Consider the following 23,513-nt stretch of genomic DNA (forward strand, 5'->3'; position numbering starts at 1 on the left):
CCCTCCATCCCCAAACTGACTTCTCCTTCAAGTATACCTTAGGAGAAGTCCTATCACCTGATATCTTCTTTTAGTCAATTTTTCCCACAGTTAAAATCAGTACAAACTCATAAGTTATTCAGTCTGCCCATTTAATGTGCCTTCTTCTGTACCACATTTCAGAGAATCTAGTTTCTTCTTGCCTGAACTGTTTATTCTCCATGTCTCACTTCCGTAGAAGACTACACTCTTCACAAGTACCTTCGGGAAAGACGTCCTAACACTTAAATTTATATTAGACATCAACACATTCCTCTGTCTCATCGATATATTTCTTACTATTGACTATCTGCATTTTGTAATGTCTCTACTTTGCCCATCATGTCTCATTTCCTAATACTAATCCATCAGCGTCACCTGATGTAATTCGCCTACATTCCATTACCCTTCTTTTAGTTTGATTGATGTTCGTCTTAAAATGGTCCAATTGGCTCTGAGCACTATGGGACTTAACATCTGAGGTTATTAGTCCCCTAGAACTTAGAACTACTTAAACCTAACTAACCTAACGACATCACACACATCCATACCCGAGGCAGGATTCGAACCTGCGACTGTAGCGGTCGCTCGGTTCCAGGCTGAAGTGCCTAGAACCGCTCGGCCAATGTTCATCTTGCAGTCTCTTTTCAAGACACGAGCTGAAACAGAGCAATAAACTGTCCATTCTCCAAAACTAAAGAGTGCTTATACGATGCAAAAAGCAAGGACAATATTAAATATCTAAATGTTAGAAGTAAGATTTGACACACCTTTTCCTGTACGTGGCTGTGTGCTTCTTAGAGGCAAAATACATGCTGTTGGCCAACTGTCTCTACCTACGCTGCTCTAAGTTATGTCGTATGGTATAGATTCGTTGAACTGAACATTTTATTAAAAATACTTTCGTGACCACTTGTACACCGCAAAATAAATTTTCTGCTCAACGAAACGTCGTTTCATGCTGGACGTAGGCGCATAATGAAAGCGTTCCCAGCTACGTGCAATAGAAGCTGTCGACTTATTTCACGTTACAATGCAACTTCTTACACAAGTACATGAAATAAACAATTTACTAACAATGATTTGGTAACGATCTAAATCAAATGACATAAATATTGTCTTCTAAAAAAATTACTGTATCCTTTATTGAAACTTGCGTTTAAACTGTTGACCGTGGACTGAGAGGCACATTTGCAGTCGCCAGTAGAAAGAACAAAGAACAAATGTAATTACAGTGGACGATATGGTCGAACATGCACTGGCGATTCGGCGACACATACCATCTGGTGTAGTTGACGCTTCGTCATAGACTGTATCTTTGACTGCTCCCCAAAGAAAGATATCGAAAGGCATCAAACCGGGAGATCTGGCAGGCCATTTAACAACAGAATTTCGTCTTATCCAGTTTCCAAGAAAGTTTTCATTCAGTATTTTAGTTGCAACGTCGTGTTGCAGTCACTGCCGAATATCCAGTGGTATCTCTTCTAGAAGAACAGGGAGAACGTTCGTCAGACAGTGTGCTTAGAATGTAAATTTAGAACGTCCGAGATGAAGTAAGGTCCTACCTTGTAATTTACTTTGATGTCGCACCATACGTTTACGCTCCACGGCCGCTGATGTTTCCCCTGAAAAGGCCAGGGTGAATTTTCGGCTGTCCAGTATTGCAGGCAATGCAGATTTTTTGTGGCGGCGTTCGTAGCGACAAACACTTCGCTGTAGAAACGGCTTACGAAGTCACCGCCACACTTTTAATAGCGGGCCGACCGGTCCGCTGGAACAGTGAACAGAAAGGTGAAAACCCAAACACTCTGATTAAATAAAAGTCGGTACTTATCTTTATTAACGAAGATACAGAAACACAGTAGTGAACTCCGTGTCTACAGAAATCAGTCTAGTCCGAGTCGGAGCGGCTAGGTCAGCGTCGGCTGACGACAAACAACAACTCTGCTGCGATGAACACCCAACTGACTAGCAAGTACACAAATCGGTGGCGAGTATACCACTGAGCGGCGAATACAGAACTGTCCTAGCGCTCGCGACTCCAGCGCTTAAGAAGCCAGAAGCCAGCGGTGGCGCGCGCAGACTTGCGGCGATTACCTGTATCGCTGGCGCTGCTTATGCGGACGGCGTCCGGACTTTGATGCTGCCAACCTTTTGGCAGCGGGCTCGGTTGGCATTACTGGCTAGCATATAACAAGATTCACATTAGCGTGGTCAGTAACCGTTGCTTCATTTGCAAAGAGCACACGTTGGATGGTTCTAATGGCTCTAAGCACTATGGGACTTAACATCGAAGGTCATCAGTTCCATAGACTTAGAACCACTTAAACCTAACTAACGTAAGGACATCACACACATTCATGCCCGTGGCAGGATTCGATCCTGCGACCGTAGCAGCAGCGCGGTTCCGGATTGAAGCGCCTAGAACCGCTCGGCCACAGAAGCCGGCCACACGTTGGAAAAAAGGTAGGGTCGTCTATCATTTGCTGAAGGAAAAACCGATAAAATTCTGTATGACATTCGAAATCATTTTCGTCGACTGCCTGATGTAATGACAGATCACAAGGATAGAAATTCTGCCGAAGCAGGGTACGAATGACACTCGTCTGGCTGATACCATATTCCTTGGCAATACGTCTTGTACCACCGTGCGGATTCATTAGCGTCACACAAAGAACAGCTTCTTCGTGTTCTCTGTCAGTTGCAGTCTTCTTTTTTGTTATCCTTTTGACGTTCAAGCCGCCTATCCACACTAGCTTGTTAATGATTCGTGCAATTGGCTGGTGCGTCGGACATTGTCGATCCAGATAGATAACCCTATACCGTCGTACTGCTTTACGGCATTTCTTTTACATTCATTATATAAAAGTGGTACATCAGAACTTCTCCTCATTGGTGTAAGCAACGAATGTTGAAGCAGAAATGACCGGCCAGCAGTACAGACAAGTAAACAGGCAAATGTGGTGACATTCTGATATAGCGTAGCGCGAGAGCTCTGCTTTTCGGTGTTTGCACCGCTAATGCCGATTCTGGCAGCGGTGCTCTCAAATCTAGGACATTTCTGGAATTTTATTTACGATGGGATTGAACGTCAACGTTAACAAACTCTATATCACGGTAGCTATCTTCTCAAATGGTTCAAATGGCTCTGAGCAATATGGGACTTAACATCTGAGGTCATCAGTCCCCTAGATCTTAGAACTACTCAAACCTAACTAACCTAAGGACATCCCACACACCCATGCCCGAGGCAGGATTCGAACCTGCGACCGCAGCGGTCTCGCGGTTCCAGACTGAAGCGCCTAGAACCGCTCGGCCACACCGGCCGGCTATGTTCTCAAGTGCAGTCGAATGCAGTCTCTCTCTCTCTCTCTCTCTCTCTATCTATCTATCTATCTATCTATCTAAAGTAAATCGGTCAAGAACAATTCGGGATTTTTGATAGTAGCGTTTCTTACTTAACTATTGCGTATTTATTTGTATACTACATACATTTGAAAAATAGGTGTATAAAAACACCCACGTATTCGAATGCAATGTTCTGTCGTAATTTCGAAGCAATCCGTGAAGAACTTTTAGAGATTTAAGATTTTGAACAAATGAATATTTACATTTTTTATATAGGTTTCCCCTGTAACTATTACATATCTATATATTACTTTCCTGTTGCACGTATTCGAATACAACGTTGTGTTAAAAATCAAAGCAATCGTTGAAGAACTTTCGCAGATTTAAGATTTTCAACTCACAAACATTTACAGTTTTATTTATACAGCTAAAAATGTTCGTATGTACGAAATCGTAAGTCTTCGAAAGTTTTTCAGCGATTGCTTTAAAACTGCGACACGACGCTGCATTGGAATACGCGTGAAGTACTTTGTATACAGGGTGTCTCTCCTGAGCGCTTTCCCTGGTATTTCGGCATGTCTCTGCAACTTTGTCTTTGCCGTGAGTAGGTGGAATCAGCCCAGACAAATACTGCTCGTCATGTCTTTCACGCGATGTCCAGCGTCAATGGAAAGCGGCGCTTTGTTTCCCGAAAGAAACAAAATTATTTATAAAGTGCAATCTTACATGCCCGTTCGACAGAAGGTCCCAGATTAGCGTGCTTCAATATTCGCTTTATCCTTGTTTGTTACCAGGGACAGGGACAAAGAGTAACAGGTACACCAGCAACGACAGCACTGCCTTGGCACACTCTGAATGCTTTCTACAAGCATGCGGCGCTACCGAGCCGCTGCTGGAGTACTCATTGTTCTTCGTGGTTTACTGCCCCTGTTAATACACATCGATTAACCAAATATCACACTAGACTAATGTAGGACAGCTCTAACGAATGGGTATGAATAGTTCAGATTTAAAAATAATTTTTGTGCTGACTTAAGCTGTCGCCAGCACACTGGTCGACAAAGATGTAGCGCGAAATTGATAGTAGATGCTGGATCAAGCGCACCTGTCAGGAGAGAGGCCAGAGACATACCCGCAGCCAACACGCCCCCAACGCCCTCTCGACAGCATGTACACTCCTGGAAATTGAAATAAGAACAACGTGAAATCATTGTCCCAGGAAGGGGAAACTTTATTGACACATTCCTGGGGTCAGATACATCACATGATCACACTGACAGAACCACAGGCACATAGACACAGGCAACAGAGCATGCACAATGTCGGCACTAGTACAGTGTATATCCACCTTTCGCAGCAATGCAGGCTGCTATTCGTGCAGACCGCGTGAGACGACGCTTCATCCAGTCCCAAACATGCTCAATGGGGGACAGATCCGGAGATCTTGCTGGCCAGGGTAGTTGACTTACACCTTCTAGAGCACGTTGGGTGGCACGGGATACATGCGGACGTGCATTGTCCTGTTGGAACAGCAAGTTCCCTTGCCGGTCTAGGAATGGTAGAACGATGGGTTCGATGACGGTTTGGATGTACCGTGCACTATTCAGTGTCCCCTCGACGATCACGTGGTGTACGGCCAGTGTAGGAGATCGCTCCCCACACCATGATGCCGGGTGTTGGCCCTGTGTGCCTCGGTCGTATGCAGTCCTGATTGTGGCGCTCACCTGCACGGCGCCAAACACGCATACGACCATCATTGGCACCAAGGCAGAAGCGACTCTCATCGCTGAAGACGACACGTCTCCATTCGTCCCTCCATTCACGCCTCTCGCGACACCACTGGAGGCGGGCTGCACGATGTTGGGGCGTGAGCGGAAGACGGCCTAACGGTGTGCGGGACCGTAGCCCAGCTTCATGGAGACGGTTGCGAATGGTCCTCGCCGATACCCCAGGAGCTACAGTGTCCCTAATTTGCTGGGAAGTGGCGGTGCGGTCCCCTACGGCACTGCGTAGGATCCTACGGTCTTGGCGTGCATCCGTGCGTCGCTGCGGTCCGGTCCCAGGTCGACGGGCACGTGCACCTTCCGCCGACCACTGGCGACAACATCGATGTACTGTGGAGACCTCACGCCCCACGTGTTGAGCAATTCGGCGGTACGTCCACCCGGCCTCCCGCATGCCCACTATACGCCCTCGCTCAAAGTCCGTCAACTGCACATACGGTTCACGTCCACGCTGTCGCGGCATGCTACCAGTGTTAAAGACTGCGATGGAGCTCCGTATGCCACGGCAAACTGGCTGACACTGACGGCGGCGGTGCACAAATGCTGCGCAGCTAGCGCCATTCGACGGCCAACACCGCGGTTCCTGGTGTGTCCGCTGTGCCGTGCGTGTGATCATTGCTTGTACAGCCCTCTCGCAGTGTCCGGAGCAAGTATGGTGGGTCTGACACACCGGTGTCAATGTGTTCTTTTTTCCATTTCCAGGAGTGTATTTTGACTAAAGTTCAGTTTTGATCACACCATTTATGTTTCAATGATTCATTGAGACATAAATGGTGTGATCAAGACTGAACTTTAGTCAAAATATAAAAACTGATATCTCAATTCTCTGTCCACGAACAGCATCGGCACCTAAAGAACCTCAAAGCGTGAAAAGGAAGTTACATCAGTGGAGTATCCTCGGCTGGTAACAGTGGTTATTACCTCATCAACGCCACAGATACTCTTTATCGATGGTTCTGGTCCTAAAGTTATGACGACATTTGGGCCTGAAACATTGATAAATGAGAAACCTACAGTAGGAGCATCAATATAGTTTGCTTATGATGAGAAGTCTCGGAAGAGTTCGGTTTTTCTAGGATTTCAGTGATCCCCGCATATGCGTTAGATGGCCATTTTGTTCTTCCATACGTTCTTGAGCATCTTAGTGACTAAAGATAGGCATTGTATCACATGCCCTGCCTCGAAAACTGTCATCCATCGAGGCTAGAGTATAAGCTGAATAAATAATAGAGCAAAATTAAGAATTAACGTCTCGTCGACGACGTGGTAATTGGAGATTACTTTGCGAATACCAGAACCCAGAAATAATCATATTTTAGAATTTAGATGTTCTACCTCGGCTATTAACGGTAAACCATAGTGTGATGCAGAACGACTGCTCTAGCAAAAATGGTTCAAATGGCTCTGAGAACTATGGGACTTAACATCTGAGGTCATCAGTCCCCTAGAACTTACAACTACTTAAACTTAACTAACTAACTAACCAAAGAACCTCCGACCGTAGCGGGGCGCGGTTCCAGACTGAAGCGCCCAGAACCGCTCGGCCACCCCGGCTGGCTACCTGCCTGCTCTAGCAGCGTCTGCCACTGCCACTGCTCAGAACCTCCGTGACGCTTCGGCAGTAAACATGTGTTTGTACGCTGTGACAGGCCACACCATCTATCAAAATAAGCACTGTCACGCCCATTGACGATGGTTGCGCTCACTACCCATCAGCGTTACAACTCACATTTGCTGACGGAGGGGTTGCCTAGCGCCAGGCGTTTGACCCTACTCCATTGGTACTCAGGAGGGTAGTCGGGTATGTAAGATGTGAGTGTGCGTGTGTGTCTTTGTGTGTGAGTGTTAGGACTAGAACGCGCAGTGGAGGTCAGTTACCCATTTTTTCTTTTGTGATGCGATTTTATTCGGTATTTAAAATAGTCTTTCTGTGATTTTACGACTTTTAAAAAATTTAGACAGGGTATAATTTGTCTTAATAGTCTTGATTTGCAATTATAAATTTTTCAGGTAACTACAAATTCACCGCAAATTCCTGAAGACGATCAATTGACAGTATCTCAAAGAAATACATTTTGCCTAGTTTATTTAGCGCTTTTGTTAGCCATCAATCCTGAACTTTATAAAATGTAGCACCAACAGTTTTGTCACTAACACTTTTATAAAGCTGAAAATAAAGTATTGGCTGTTCAGAGACGCTAAAATTACAAATGTTCCGAGTGGTTTTCCTTATTTTGGGAAAGATGAAAAAAGATCGGCAGGTACTAGCCTGGGAGAACATACCATGCTACATCTCATGGAGCCTTACTTACAAAGGAAGAAGTGTTACATGAGACAAGTTCTTCAATTCTGTCAAGCTCTCAAAAGAGCTGAAAAAGAGAGATACAAGCATTATTGGCACTTTGAACAGGAGTAGAAGAGGAGTGCCACTAAGTGTAAGAAAAGGACAAAATGTACTTAATTCAAGTGTTATTCACAAGGCTGATGGCATTACTCTAACATCTTACCAAGAGAAGACTAAGAAAAATGTATTTATTCTTAGTTCTGTGCACACCAGTGTAGCAGTCGATGAGACTGCAGAAATGAAAAATCCAGAAATTTTTATAATTACACCAAATTCGGCGCAGATTCGGTAGCTCAAATGTCACGCAAATGCATCGAATCAACGGCTCTCGCGCTCAGATATTCCTGACTCCATCCGTTTTCACTGCCGACGGAGAAGAAGGAACATCGAAAGGTGTTAGATGAAACAGTTATCAAGTTGGACTGCGCAAGAAAAACAAAATTAAAGATAATTGTTTTACATGTAAAAAAATTGCTTGTGGTTCATAAGCAAAAGGACATGCAAAAAGTGCAACTGAGATTCTCTGAATGTACAGAATTGTCCATATAGATGTGTCTAGTAAAACACTACTTATTTGTTACATTATGAAAATTCTTTACAGACGAATGGAAAAACTAGTAGAAGCCGACCTCGGGGAAGATCAGTTTGGATTCCGTAGAAATACTGGAACACGTGAGGCAATACTGACCTTACGACTTATCTTAGAAGAAAGATTAAGGAAAGGCAAACCTACGTTTCTAGCATTTGTAGACTTAGAGAAAGCTTTTGACAATGTTGACTGGAATACTCTCTTTCAAATTCTAAAGGTGGCAGGGGTAAAATACAGGGAGCGAAAGGCTATTTACAATTTGTACAGAAACCAGATGGCAGTTATAAGAGTGGAGGAGCATGAAAGGGAAGCAGTGGTTGGGAAGGGAGTAAGACAGGGTTGTAGCCTTTCCCCGATGTTATTCAATCTGTATATTGAATAAGCAGTAAAGGAAGCAAAAGAAAAATTCGGAGTAGGTATTAAAATCCATGGAGAAGAAATAAAAACTTTGAGGTTCGCCGATGACATTGTAATTCTGTCAGAGACAGCAAAGGACTTGGAAGAGCAGTTGAATGGAATGGATGGTGTCTTGAAGGGAGGGTATAAGATGAACATCAACAAAAACAAAACGAGGATAATGGAATGTAGTCGAAATAAGTCGGGTGATGTTGAGGGTATTACATTAGGAAATGAGACACTTACAGTAGTAAAGGAGTTTTGCTATTTGGGGAGCAAAATAACTGATGATGGTCGAAGTAGAGAGGATATAAAATGTAGGCAATGGCAACGAAAGCGTTTCTGAAGAAGAGAAATTTGTTAACATCGAGTATAGATTTAAGTGTCAGGAAGTCATTTCTGAAAGTATTTGTATGGAGTGTAGCCATGTATGGAAGTGAAACATGGACGGTAAATAATTTGGACAAGAAGAGAATAGAAGCTTTCGAAATGTGATGCTACAGAAGAATGCTGAAGATTAGATGGGTAGATCACATAACTAATGAAGAAGTATTGAATAGGATTGGCGAGAAGAGGAGTTTGTGGCACAACTTGACCAGAAGAAGGGATCGGTTGGTAGGACATGTTCTGAGGCATCAAGGGATCACCAATTTAGTATTGGAGGGCAGCGTGGAGGGTAAAAATCGTAGGGGGAGACCAAGAGATGAATATACTAAGCAGATTCAGAAGGATGTAGGTTGCAGTAGGTACTGGGAGATGAAGAAGCTTGCACAGGATAGAGTAGCATGGAGAGCTGCATCAAACCAGCCTCAGGACTGAAGACCACAACAACAACAACAATTAGTGAAGAGAGAGAAACATCTATGATAATAGTATTTTTCGTCTGTTGTTCTAAGATGTAAACACAAACACTGAAAGTGTATGAAATTTTATGTGCATCTGATACGGTGTTATTTATTTTTGAATGGTGTAAAATAAAAATGAAATCTGGCAGGTTCAAATAAAAAGTCTCCACACAATTATTATACACGAAAAAATTATAAAAGCCATATTAAAGATAATAAGTACAAAACATCGTCGTATTTTGTAAAAAAGCTTAAAACGCAATAAAAACATTACGGTGAATTGACTTGCATTGGGTCTTCTAGGATATAGTTTGAAGCTGGACGAATAGATTACCGACTAAATCAACTTGTGCAATTCGTTCTGTGAAACGCGTTTCGTGCAAGTGGTTTCGCACATGAGTAGACACAGTGACACCAGTGAAGACTTCAGGTCCGTTGTTTTGTGAGTCTTCGAAGTGAAAGTTTTGGCAGCTGCATGCATAAGAAACGAAATGCGACTGTATTTGTGTTCGTGACTGGATGAAGAAAACCGGTTGCTCAGCGACCTTGCTGGATGAAACTGTAGTGGAAAAACGTAGACGTTATTCCAGTCATCTGAGAATGTCACCAGACCACTCCATGTTTCTTGTAAACATAGTTAATGGTACAGTAGAGAATAGAGATACAGCAATGTTTGAAGTAATGTCACCACAGCTGAGAGTACAAATCACATTCAGCTTCTTGGTAAATCGGGATTCATATTGCTCTCTACAGTACCTAAAAAGTATTCCCAAATCAACAAGTGCAAAATTTAGCACTTTTCGCAGTTGCAAACGGTAACCATTGTTTCACTTACTTTGGTATAAGTTGAAGAAGTAAGGGCATCTTATATCGGTAGTTTTGCAAGCAGTACTCTAAAATCGAGAGTAGAGTTCGGATTTCTAGGTCTGCCAGAATATTCAGTTTTAGTTGCTAATAATGCATTTTCGTTAACACGTTTTTCAAAGCACGGTCCTCTTAGTTCCAAAGAAAAAATATTCTGTCACAAATTGTCGAAAGCTCACCGTGTTGTGGAAAATACGTTCACAAATCTGTAAATGTATTTTCAGTACACGATTTTCCTTAAAAAGGAATCAGTTAACTCGAACCACAGAATTTTAATCTTACAGACGTGGGCTGTTTCGCAGCAAGATGTTTTGATTGCCTGTATTTACCTTAATTCGTTTGCTCATGTGCTCCTTGCCGAACGAATTTTGCTCTGCAGTTCAGGTATTGTCAATCCACCAATTAAGATCGCGTAGGATGGACTCAAGCGCAGCAACACATCATTACTTGGTTTTGTAGGCTACGCCATTAAAATCCCAGCTAACCAAAAAGCAAACAATTTCCTCCGTTCCCCTCTTCATACTCCAGTCTTCCCCTCTAGCGATACGACAACTAACCTCAAAACATATGCAACTACTGTCGCCAAAATTGGACGGATTATCACACCTTGCTTCGCAAGTCATGATAAAAGACCCTCCAAAATTTGAATGTGATCTTCCCAAGTTTTTGTTGCTGTCACGGTGTCATCTACATATAAAATAATTTTGTTCTGCCCCTGTAGCCTGTTCCAAGGCGCGTATAAACATGCTCACTGAAAATTTAAGTCCAAACGGCAGCAACTTGAAGTTATAACATTTTCCTGCAAACAGGAAATCCGTGAATATACTGGACGATTTGGCTAACGCAGATTGCCAATATCTGGACGTAAATCCATGGGAGACAAATATTTTACTCTATACTACTTTGATAAAATATCATCAACTGGTAATTTTCAGTTTGGTTACTTTACATGTATTTTATTAACATGTCTGGCGTCCATTCTAATCATATACTTACAGTAGGGTTTTTCGCTACCGTTAGGGAGTTGTAACAACTAGTGGAGTGCTCAAATTACTCTCCATTTTATTATATCTTCGATTTCTTCTCTTATCAGTTCCTTTCCGGCAATCGTATATGGCCAAATACAAAACAGCTCATTGTCGTTTACTGGGAACACACATTCGAAATCCTTAATGTTATCCGATTGGTACGAGATCACTTCATTATGAGTCCACAGAACTTCCTTTAGTGCCTTCCATTCTTCTACCATCGACGTTCCTGCAACATTTACTTTCATACATATTTCGTCCGCTGATACACTAATACCAATCTCAGTCTTAGCCCTCACTGATGTCCTTGGTGCAAAGGTACATCTTATTTTCAGATAACATTTTATTTCCTTATTTTCCTGATTAAATTATATATCGCGTCTGCCGATGTCAGTGACATTCAGTAATCTCAGGCAGCACTGCAGGACGCATAGTAGGGAATAAGATTTCAGTTCCCACGCTGGCCGAAGTAGCAGCTGGACCATCTGGCGTTGCTGGTAGACTGTGGGATGAGGTGCTGTCGCTAGCGGTGAGAAAGACAGTCACGCCAGCGCTAGATACATGAGGAAACCACAGCCACTCTGGCGGGGATCAAGTGATTTTACTTAGTAAATACGTACTAATGAAAGCAACTTTTCCCAGTACAGATATTAGGAGAAACCTGTTGTGATGAACACTTTGTTGCAACAATATTACGACGAAAGAAAGCAATAATTCCAATAAACAGATGAATAATGTTTAAGATAACGAAGTTGTAAGAATAGATAAATGATGTCCACGATTGTAAGCAGCAGATCCAGACAGCTCGCCATAGTCACCAGTCACCGAGTTTCGATCTACACTCCTAGAAATGGAAAAAAGAACACATTGACACCGGTGTGTCAGACCAACCATACTTGCTCCGGACACTGCGAGAGAGCTGTACAAGCAATGATCACACGCACGGCACAGCGGACACACCAGGAACCGCGGTGTTGGCCGTCGAATGGCGCTAGCTGCGCAGCATTTGTGCACCGCCGCCGTCAGTTTCAGCCAGTTTGCCGTGGCATACGGAGCTCCATCGCAGTCTTTAACACTGGTAGCATGACGCGACGGCGTGGACGTGAACCGTATGTGCAGTTGACGGACTTTGAGCGAGGGCGTATAGTGGGCATGCGGGAGGCCGGGTGGACGTACCGCCGAATTGCTCAACACGTGGGGCGTGAGGTCTCCACAGTACATCGATGTTGTCGCCAGTGGTCGGCGGAAGGTGCACGTGCCCGTCGACCTGGGACCGGACCGCAGCGACTCACGGATGCACGCCAAGACCGTAGGATCCTACGCAGTGCCGTAGGGGACCGCACCGCCACTTCCCAGCAAATTAGGGACACTGTTGCTCCTGGGGTATCGGCGAGGACCATTCGCAACCGTCTCCATGAAGCTGGGCTACGGTCCCGCACACCGTTAGGCCGTCTTCTGCTCACGCCCCAACATCGTGTAGCCCACCTCCAGTGGTGTCGCGACAGGCGTGAATGGAGGGACGAATGGAGACGTGTCGTCTTCAGCGATGAGAGTCGCTTCTGCCTTGGTGCCAATGATGGTCGTATGCGTGTTTGGCGCTGTGCAGGTGAGCGCCACAATCAGGACTGCATACGACCGAGGCACACAGGGCCAACACCCGGCATCGTGGTGTGGGGAGCGATCTCCTACACTGGCCGTACAACACTGGTGATCGTCGAGGGGACACTGAATAGTGCACGGTACATCCAAACCGTCATCGAACCCATCGTTCTACCATTCCTCGACCGGCAAGGGAACTTGCTGTTCCAACAGGACAATGCACGTCCGCATGTATCCCGTGCCACCCAACGTGCTCTAGAAGGTGTAAGTCAACTACCCTGGCCAGCAAGATCTCCGGATCTGTCCCCCATTGAGCATGTTTGGGACTGGATGAAGCGTCGTCTCACGCGGTCTGCACGTCCAGCACGAACGCTGGTCCAACTAAGGCGCCAGGTGGAAATGGCATGGCAAGCCGTTCCACAGGACTACATCCAGCATCTCTACGATCGTCTCCATGGGAGAATAGCAGCCTGCATTGCTGCGAAAGGTGGATATACACTGTACTAGTGCCGACATTGTGCATGCCCTGTTGCCTGTGTCTATGTGCGTGTGGTTCTGTCAGTGTGATCATGTGATGTATCTGACCCCAGGAATGTGTCAATAAAGTTTCCCCTTCCTGGGACAATGAATTCACGGTGTTCTTATTTCAATTTCCAGGAGTGTAGTTCTGTCGTATGTTCGCACGAAATAGCTAGTCCTCAGTTAATGTGTAACATATTGTTTCATTTATTGTCATATTACTGTGTTTTCGTAAATAAGAACATCTTAAGGGCATCCACGAACATTATTTCAAGTAACATAACGTTCTGTATGTTCACTTGGAATTACGGGACACAGAACTGCATTTTCCAGAGAATGCGATGGTGCTGATACTACGTATGTGGGGGACATCAACTGTGAGAGCCTTGTGATAAAACAGAACAGGAAGAAATCCTACGCAACGACTCAGCAAGATAATCCAAAAATGGGCTGTCTTAATCTCTGTACGTATCGCATAGACAAGCGCGGAAACTCATACTGAACGCCTCTTATGCCATCTTCTACGGACTCCCTAAGCTGGGACACTCCTGAAGGTTCAGTAGAAAGGGGGGCGGGGGTGAGGGACCTTATACTATTCACCTCCATTTAAACCGTTTATCCAACACACTTGGCTGCTGATTCACTCATTCTTCCCTTCTCGAGCCATTTCTTCTAATTTCATCCTACCATCTTCGTGGCCCTTTAGAATACCTTGGCAGAAATACGTTTCAATCATATACTTAGCTAAATCTCTATCTGTTACCTTTTCTTTCAAATTGTACGGTACAAGCCTCACCAATAAATGGAGCTCAGAGGATCACTGTGAAATTCATATATCTTTTGAGATAAGGCCGCAATCCCCCATACTTCTTCTGTTCCAAATAACTCGGGATCATCCAGCTTAGAATCTTTTATAACGAGAAATGGTTCTTGAAAGGTGCTTGGAAGTCCTTAAAAATCGACTGGACGGCGTCGCCGTGCAAATAACACGCCAAAAACCTAACCTTGCGATTTGACACGTGTCCCTGAGAAAACATGTCTCGGAAGGACCTTAGGAAGATTGCCGGGTGTAATTAGCCCACTGGTTGATGAGGAGTAGAGTTAAATAATTTTAATTTTTCCATCTTAGATAGACCCCGTTAATTAATAAGTTCCAGGTTTCGGCTTCCTCCACTTCTGGGTTACACCCTGTTTGGTCTGTCCTATTGGTACCGCCTAGGACAACACCTCGTTTCCTACTGACTTTACCCTTCTGATAATTTTCGTTATCATCTCTTTATTTTCTTGAATACAATGTGTTGTCCTACGCTCCCGTTTGAGCCACACACTGATTTTCTGTGGCTGTTAGTCTTTCATTTACAATGGTGCCAATCTGCGTTATCTTGTTGGATACCGTTTCCATTATCTCTGCCTGTTTATTGCACACTAACTTACAAGAGTTTCTTAGACCCAGTACTTCCCGCTTTAATTGACTTAATAACCTCATGTTGCTCCAGTTTAACTTATCCATTCTGTTCGAATTATCATTACTTTAAGTATTGATTACATCCGATATCTCTTCCTTAAATTTAGTAAAAGTTTCTTGGAACCTTTTTTGTACCTCCTGTTTGCTATTCTGAACGAGTTTAAAGGAAGATTTGATTCCAATTTCGGGATCGAAAATCAGACTTCAAGGTGTTGTAATTAACTTCTTGTTTATTCAGTATCAAAGTATTGGACTTTATCTCAGATCTTACTTCTGAGATACTCGAATGTATTTTAGCACTAAATTTTAATTCTAATCTCTTAACACTAGAATTTAAATCCGTATTGTATTCCTTAAGTAAACTTCTCATGGCCGTAAGCCAAGTCAGTGAACCCCCATCCCTAAACTAATTAATCTTTTCACCACTTTCCTTCTTTGATGTTTCTGACTACTTGTCACTAATGTCCTTATCAGTCATTACAATACTGCTGTCGTACCGACTGTATTTAATATTGTCATAAGACTACGCACCCTATCAAATAATATCGCCTGCTCAGGGGTATAACCCTTATCCTCCTCTGTCGACTTTAATGACAAACGTCTTTCTAGTTCTATGTCCATGAGACTGCTGTGTGTTCCATTCCCAGATTTATTAGCATCGTGTTCATTCAGAGCCTCATCCGAGCACTCATGTTATGCTTATAGTACTTAACTGTTCATTAATATCCTTAGAAAATTATCTTAAAATATTCTGTTACAAGGTATCAGAAATCGCCGGATGTTGAATGAGCTGCTGTCATTGATGGCCCTGCCAGTGGACCCGCGGCCTGTGGACTGCGCCTGGGGCCCTATTCTGTATCATTCGTACCAATCGGTGACGTAGGTTAGTCTCTACAGTGACGTCATTTTCGGTTCTTTATTCAAATATCCTATTCGGTAAGCTTCTGAGACCTGTAACCGAATGGTCGTCCCACCGATTTTACGACAATTGTACCGAGAGGTTTTGGATTTCGGTGTGCCCCTGTCGATCGGTGAGCTGTGGTTTATGTACACCTATAATTTGTTATTTTAAACATATTTAGCGGTTTTAGCTTTGGATTTAGTGATTGTGTTCCTAAAGAATCACCAGAGGACGCATCCTGTTGGAAAGCGAGTTCACAATAGACTATTTTCCTATGTTGATATGGTTAGGTTAGGTTGTTACTGTGATTGATTACACAAAAAAAAGTTTACGGTCAATATTTTCTCAAAATATGTGCTACTTTTATACAAATAAGAGTTTAAAGATCATTAAATATCAAGACATCGGCTCTGCTTACGAATATTACATGAGTGTGAACTGACGTAACTAGTGACTTTGTGTACTTCTTCCCACAAATGGTTTAGTTTGTAACTAACGAAACGTGTTTACAACTTCCAAGTAACAATGGAAAGCAATTATATGAAGCCTGATATTGGAAACCTTCCAAACTATCACGCATTTATGACTTGCGTAGCACCGTTTGGCAACGAAGTCAGCCTACGTTCCTCTACGCAACAGTACAAGAATTGAGCGCTGCTTTTCTGTTTTTGGGCGTGGCCAAGTGGTGTCGGCACGAAACGGTTCTCTTGCGACATCCGCCCCGAGCAGATGCAACGAAATTAAAAGGAACAAAACGCGATTAAAAAAAAAAGAAAGTGGTTAGCGCACGGGAATGCGATATGAAAGAACACGGGTTCGCGCACGGATGGGTGCGAAATTTTTTTTTCCTCTTCATGTATGCAGCACGTTCTGAGACATTGTTATTCGTGTGAGTTAAGATTTTTCTGCAATATTTATTATTACTTACATGTAAAAGCGCACTTCCTCAGTAATGATTTCGTGATTTCTATGTGTTTAAAAAACGAAATATGAAATTGCTGGAGATGAAATTGCTGTGAGTGAAACAACCGACAGTGACCTTTATATTTTTTCTTGTCAGAAACAATCCACCACTTTTTCCGAATATGTAGCGATTTCAGAGTATGCGGTTAGACAGGAATCTAAGAGCACAACTGAAATTGCTGGGAATGTAACTAGCAGCAGTCATCTTCACAATCATGCCTGTCACAAGTATTTATCTGCGATCGAATCCTCAACAACAGTAGACAGAGATGAAATATCTCCGCCTTAATATTTTTAGACTTTAGCACCATATACGAAACATTTTCGTTCATGAGATGCATGTTACAAACTTGGACGAACTGCAGGAGTTCTCGAAAATGCGTTTTTTCAGTTTTGTTTTTAAGACCCAAATCGTTGACGTGTCATACTGTATAGGGAAGTGGGCTACTTAATCATTTAGATCTCTAGGAGCGAGGTTATAACCACATTCTGTTTATCTTCTTATTTTTTGAAACTCTCAGAATCAATTATTCGGGTGTTTTTATAGTTGTATTAGTACAATGTGGTGCTACGCACTATTCCTTACTCATTTTTCGAAACGTAAAATGGAATACACGATGTCAGTGTGAATGAGAATAAGATGACGTAATGCGGTATTTACGACAATCTGCAGAATACAGTCAAATACGCTATCATTATTATGCACGCACGGAAACTTGCGGTCAGGGAAACTGTAAAAATTTCTATGCATTTCAGCTGAGAATCATGGAAATGGATATTCTGCGCCTGATACTGTTAAGGAGGATGGAAGAGAGATGAAGGCGGCACGTCAGCTCGAGGGAATGCGGCGTCATGCGTTATGGCAACGTAAACGCATTTTTCGGTCCTTCGAAGAATAGCGCGCCTGTGTCGCCTGCTACCCGCTTTGTGTTCGTGGCGCTTCGGTTCTCTAGACCCGAACGGTATCGCTACCGAAATGCATACTGAATAATGCAGAGACTCTAATTCGACTACTAGACCGTTAGGTGCTCTTGAGTACCGAAACGATCGGCACAATGGCGGAAAGATACAGAATAGGCACCCAAGCCCAGCGACCTTCCACCGATTGTACCGTGCGTTGCGTCACCTCCGCTTACAGACGACATCGAATGCTCTGTCTAGAGATCAGAGCTCTTAAATTTAGAAACGGAGCGGGCGATTTTGCCAAAGCAGGCTCCGTAACAAAAGCGGCCGCGTCGACAGCGGCAAAAAGTCTCATCCGCGTGGTGTTTCTCCTCTTCTCTGGTCTGCCTGACCTGACGAGACTTGAGTGCTCCAAGATCCCGTTATCGACTCAAGGCAGAACCCATACAATAACAGAGCGTTGACTCAAGCTTTCGTAATTCCGATTCTAATGATCGTTAGAAGTCGTGACTTGTTTCTCTACAGTCTGACTAAACAGAACCGAAAAATTAGCTAACGTTAAACAGTAATCTCGCGAACATTGATTAAATAAACTGTCACTTCATAGCAATGACATTAAATCTTAAATAAACTGTAAGTGCTTGATGTGAATTTCCACACACTTATGTGACACTAAAGTCACTTCATTAAAAGGCCATCTACTAATGACAAGTCACAAATTGTAACAGAAACACGACGACTTACATTCTTGTACTCAATGCATATTTACCGCCAGTCTTATCTCTATCATACACTCATTTAAGACAGTACTATGAAAAGGACACTATACATCACCATACATTGGAGATATTAGGTCGTAGATAGGCACAAAAAAAAAGACTGCTAAACAAGTAAGCTTTCGGCCATGAGGACTTCTTCTGAAGAACACAGCACGCGCGCGCGCGCACACACACACACACACACACACACACACACACACACACAGAGAGAGAGAGAGAGAGAGAGAGAGAGAGAGAGAGAGAGAGAGATAAACGCAACTCAAATACACATGACTGCTGTCTTTGGCTGCCGAGATACTGGTTATATGTGTGTGAGCTGTGTTTGTGTGAATGTGTGTGTGAGTGTGTGTATGTATGTGTGTGTGTGTGTGTGTGTGTGTGTGTGTGTGTGTGGCTCATCTACTTGACAAAAGAGGCTTCTGGCTGAAAGCTTACTTGTTTAGGAGTCTTTCATTGTGCCTTTCTGCGATTCAACGTCTTCACTATATGATGTATAGCAATATATCCTTATCATAATATTTTTATTCCATCCTGGACGTTCCATTGTTTGATACAGTCATTTAAGTTATTCAGAGGCAATATCAATCAAATCTGTTTAGGCGCTGAATAGTTGTCACACATCATACCATATCAAACAAAACATTAAAGCTGACAACACAATTTAATTCTTTTTTATCTGTCACCGACAACAATGAGAAATCTTTGACATCCATCACATTATCGCCCAACTATCAGCGCTCCACTCTCGGTGGCCAGTTACCGGTTGCATGACTGAAAGCATGGCCGGGTGATACTTAGCTGTCCTTTCTGTAACACATTTTCCATACGATTAACCGCAAAATTCCCCCTTTCTGGACCCTCAGCTGTGCCTTTAACAAACCCGAACATGTCACATGCTGCCTTACGAAATAAATTATCACTGTTGTAGTAAGTGGTACTTTACACAGTCCAAGCCACTACAGTCATCAGGACTGTGCAGAGAAGGTGCACTCATGAGCAAATGTTTACACTCTAGAGCACCAAGGCAAGATTATGCAGAGTGACATACACTCCTGGAAATGGAAAAAAGAACACATTGACACCGGTGTGTCAGACCCACCATACTTTCTCCGGACACTGCGAGCGGGTTGTACAAGCAATGATCACACGCACGGCACAGCGGACACACCAGGAACCGCGGTGTTGGCCGTCGAATGGCGCTAGCTGCGCAGCATTTGTGCACCGCCGCCGTCAGTGTCAGCCAGTTTGCCGTGGCATACGGAGCTCCATCGCAGTCTTTAACACTGGTAGCATGCCGCGACAGCGTGGACGTGAACCGTATGTGCAGTTGACGGACTTTGAGCGAGGGCGTATAGTGGGCATGCGGGAGGCCGGGTGGACGTACCGCCGAATTGCTCAACACGTGGGGCGTGAGGTCTCCACAGTACATCGATGTTGTCGCCAGTGGTCGGCGGAAGGTGCACGTGCCCGTCGACCTGGGACCGGACCGCAGCGACGAACGGATGCACGCCAAAACCGTAGGATACTACGCAGTGCCGTAGGGGACCGCACCGCCACTTCCCAGCAAATTAGGGACACTGTTGCTCCTGGGGTATCGGCGAGGACCATTCGCAACCGTCTCCATGAAGCTGGGCTACGGTCCCGCACACCGTTAGGCCGTCTTCCGCTCACGCCCCAACATCGTGCAGCCCGCCTCCAGTGGTGTCGCGACAGGCGTGAATGGAGGGACGAATGGAGACGTGTCGTCTTCAGCGATGAGAGTCGCTTCTGCCTTGGTGCCAGTGATGGTCGTATGCGTGTTTGGCGCCGTGCAGGTGAGCGCCACAATCAGGACTGCATACGACCGAGGCACACAGGGCCAACACCCGGCATCATGGTGTGGGGAGCGATCTCCTACACTGGCCGTACACCACTGGTGATCGTCGAGGGGACACTGAATAGTGCACGGTACATCCAAACCGTCATCGAACCCATCGTTCTACCATTCCTAGACCGGCAAGGGAACTTGCTGTTCCAACAGGACAATGCACGTCCGCATGTATCCCGTGCCACCCAACGTGCTCTAGAAGGTGTAAGTCAACTACCCTGGCCAGCAAGATCTCCGGATCTGTCCCCCATTGAGCATGTTTGGGACTGGATGAAGCGTCGTCTCACGCGGTCTGCACGTCCAGCACGAACGCTGGTCCAACTGAGGCGCCAGGTGGAAATGGCATGGCAAGCCGTTCCACAGGACTACATCCAGCATCTCTACGATCGTCTCCATGGGAGAATAGCAGCCTGCATTGCTGCGAAAGGTGGATATACACTGTACTAGTGCCGACATTGTGCATGCTCTGTTGCCTGTGTCTATGTGCCTGTGGTTCTGTCAGTGTGATCATGTGATGTATCTGACCCCAGGAATGTGTCAATAAAGTTTTCCCTTCCTGGGACAATGAATTCACGGTGTTCTTATTTCAATTTCCAGGAGTGTATTTATATCTCAGAAATACAGAAACTTCTTCTCGGGGCATTGACAACCCAGTCAGGCCAGTGGTGTGTGGACTCTGACAGCAGCGGCAATACTACCCGCCTGGCAGTTCCGCTATGTAGAGGACAGCTTGGGTAACAGATGTTATGTCACAGCCAGTCGGAGCCCCCAGGCGTCGTAACTGGCGCGGCCTGCACTATACGATGAGACATCCGCTCTGTCAGCAGATATCTGAGCGCTCCCACTGACGTTCTGGATGTGCATCCAGGAGACTCACCCTCCAGTGCAGCCTGACGCACTCGTTGCTGTGCAGAGTTCGACCCGCAGCCTCCATTTTGGAGACAGAAGCTGGCGGTATCAGTGCAGCAACAATGGCTTCCCTTCACGATGCCGTATGGAGAACAGCTTTGTGGCAACGCTCGTTAAGCCTCCAGTAGACCAGCACCTTAATGGGAATCTGTGCATCACGTGAGTTGTGACCTAGAAATTCGAGCTACGGTGTGCCCCGGAACGGTTTCTCCAAGCGAGACTTGCGGCTCTGTACATGGTCGTAGATGACTAACCGCACAGAGGGTCGAATGACACAGCCACCCCCCTCCACAGAACAGCTGAAACTGAGATCATTGACTAAGAAAGATGTAATATTTATGCTTGTTCTTCCCGTGCACTCTGCTATGCTGGGGGTAGCAATGGTATCACGTGTACCAGTTTCCCAATTTGGTCATCTCTCGTGGTGACTTCAGACTTCCATAACTTCGTTTTTCATACGTCCTTTTATGCTGCATTAGTGGCTGAGTAGTTACTGTTGCTTCGTATTTGGACCTTCTTGTGACGTTCTGATCAGTCACCAGTATGGCAGGATCTTTGTGTTCCCATGATGTCATTGTGCTTTCTTCCTGGACTTGGATAACTGGCCAGTCACACGTGTTGCAATCGCTTCTGCATCCAACACGACCTGCTCAGCGTTTCTGATGTAGCTGGCAGTCTGCCGATTATTGACTCAAATAGCCTGGCTTCTGATGTCGCCAGTGAAGAACTTTGATAAATTTTTAGTGGTCGCGTGGGATACTATTCTGGCTCGCAACATCTCAACATTTGTGCAAAAAAATTGTCTCAGGTTTTTCCTCTTGGATTATGTGTGTAACAATCTCGTTGCACACATTTTGCACTGTTACTTATACACTGATCGATTCAGTTTTCGTTCCGTACCCATAGAGCTGAATCACATGGTTTCGTGGGTTCATCCTTACCTCTATAACATTATGTTCTATGGCAATAGATCAAGTCAATCATCTAGACTTTCACTGAAACTACGAGTATTTCTTACTCGCTGATACAAATTTTCCATATAATTAAATGTTCATCTAATAGTTTAGCCTAAAGGTTATCTCAAACTATTTCTTAGCTTTATTTGCAAAGCAATCAAAGGGTATTTGGTGCACTCGTAAATCTGGGTGATGTACTGACTTTCGTTTGAAATCACAGTCAGAACCACTACAGCGCTGGAAGATGCCATGCTTATACACTCATGCTCATAAATGAAGCATAATTGCAGAATGTGGTGCCACACAACGTAGCACTCCTCAAAACTGGTGCTAGTAGCATAGGCACATAGGGAACACACACGACACAGATCTGTAAGTCCACGGTGTTGGTGATAAGTTGAGAAAACGGTCCCGCAACACATGTGCTACAAAACGCCACTGTTTCCTGCGCATGTACCCCGACATCAATATGGGATATGATCACCATGCACACGAACACAGGCCGCACAACAGGTTGGCATACTCTGGATCAGGTGGTCGAGCAGCTGCTGAGATATAGCCTCCCATTCTTGCACCAGCGCCTGTCGGAGCTCCTGAAGTGTCCTAGGGGTTTGAAGGCTTGCAGCGATACGTCGACCGAAAGCATCCCAGACGTGCTTGATGGGGGCTAGGTCTGGAGAACAGGCAGGCTACTCCATTCGCCTGATATCTTCTGTTTCAAGGTATTCCTCCACGATGGCAGCACGGTGGGGCCGTGCGTTATCATCCATCAGGAGGAAGGTGGGACCCACTGCATCCTTGAAAAGGCCGACATACTGGTGAAAAATGACGTCTTGATACCCCTGACCTGTTACAGTTCCTCTGTCAAAGACATGAAGGGGTGTACGTGCACGTCATAATCCCACCCCTCACCATTAAACCATGACCTCCATACAGGTCCCTTTCAAGGACAGTAAGGGACTGGTATCTGGTTCCTGGTTCACGCCAGATGAAAACCCGGCGAGAATCACTATACCTGGACTCGTCCGTGAACACAACCTGGCACCACTGTTCCAATGACCATGTACTGTGTTCTTGCCACAAGGCTTTACGGGCTCTCCTGTGACCAGGGGTCAGTGGAATGCACCTTCCAGGTCTCCAGGCGAATAAACCATGAAACATGTCTGTTCAGTCGTCTGTAGACTGTGTGTCTGGAGACAACTGTCCCAGTGGCTGCAGTAAGGTCCCGAGCAAGGCTACCTGCAGTACTCCGTGGCCGTCTGTGGGCACTTATGGTGAGATATGGGCCTTCTTGTGGTGTTGTGCACTGTAGACGTCTCCTGCTGTAGCGTCTGCATACGTTTCCTGTCTGCTGAAATCGTTCTCATAATCACACTTTGTGGCAGACGGTGGGCCCGTGCTACGACCTGTTGTGTTTGACCAGCCTCCAGTCGCCC

The sequence above is a fragment of the Schistocerca cancellata genome, chromosome 9 (assembly GCF_023864275.1).
Source record: "Schistocerca cancellata isolate TAMUIC-IGC-003103 chromosome 9, iqSchCanc2.1, whole genome shotgun sequence".
NCBI classification, from domain to species: Eukaryota; Metazoa; Arthropoda; class Insecta; order Orthoptera; family Acrididae; genus Schistocerca; species Schistocerca cancellata.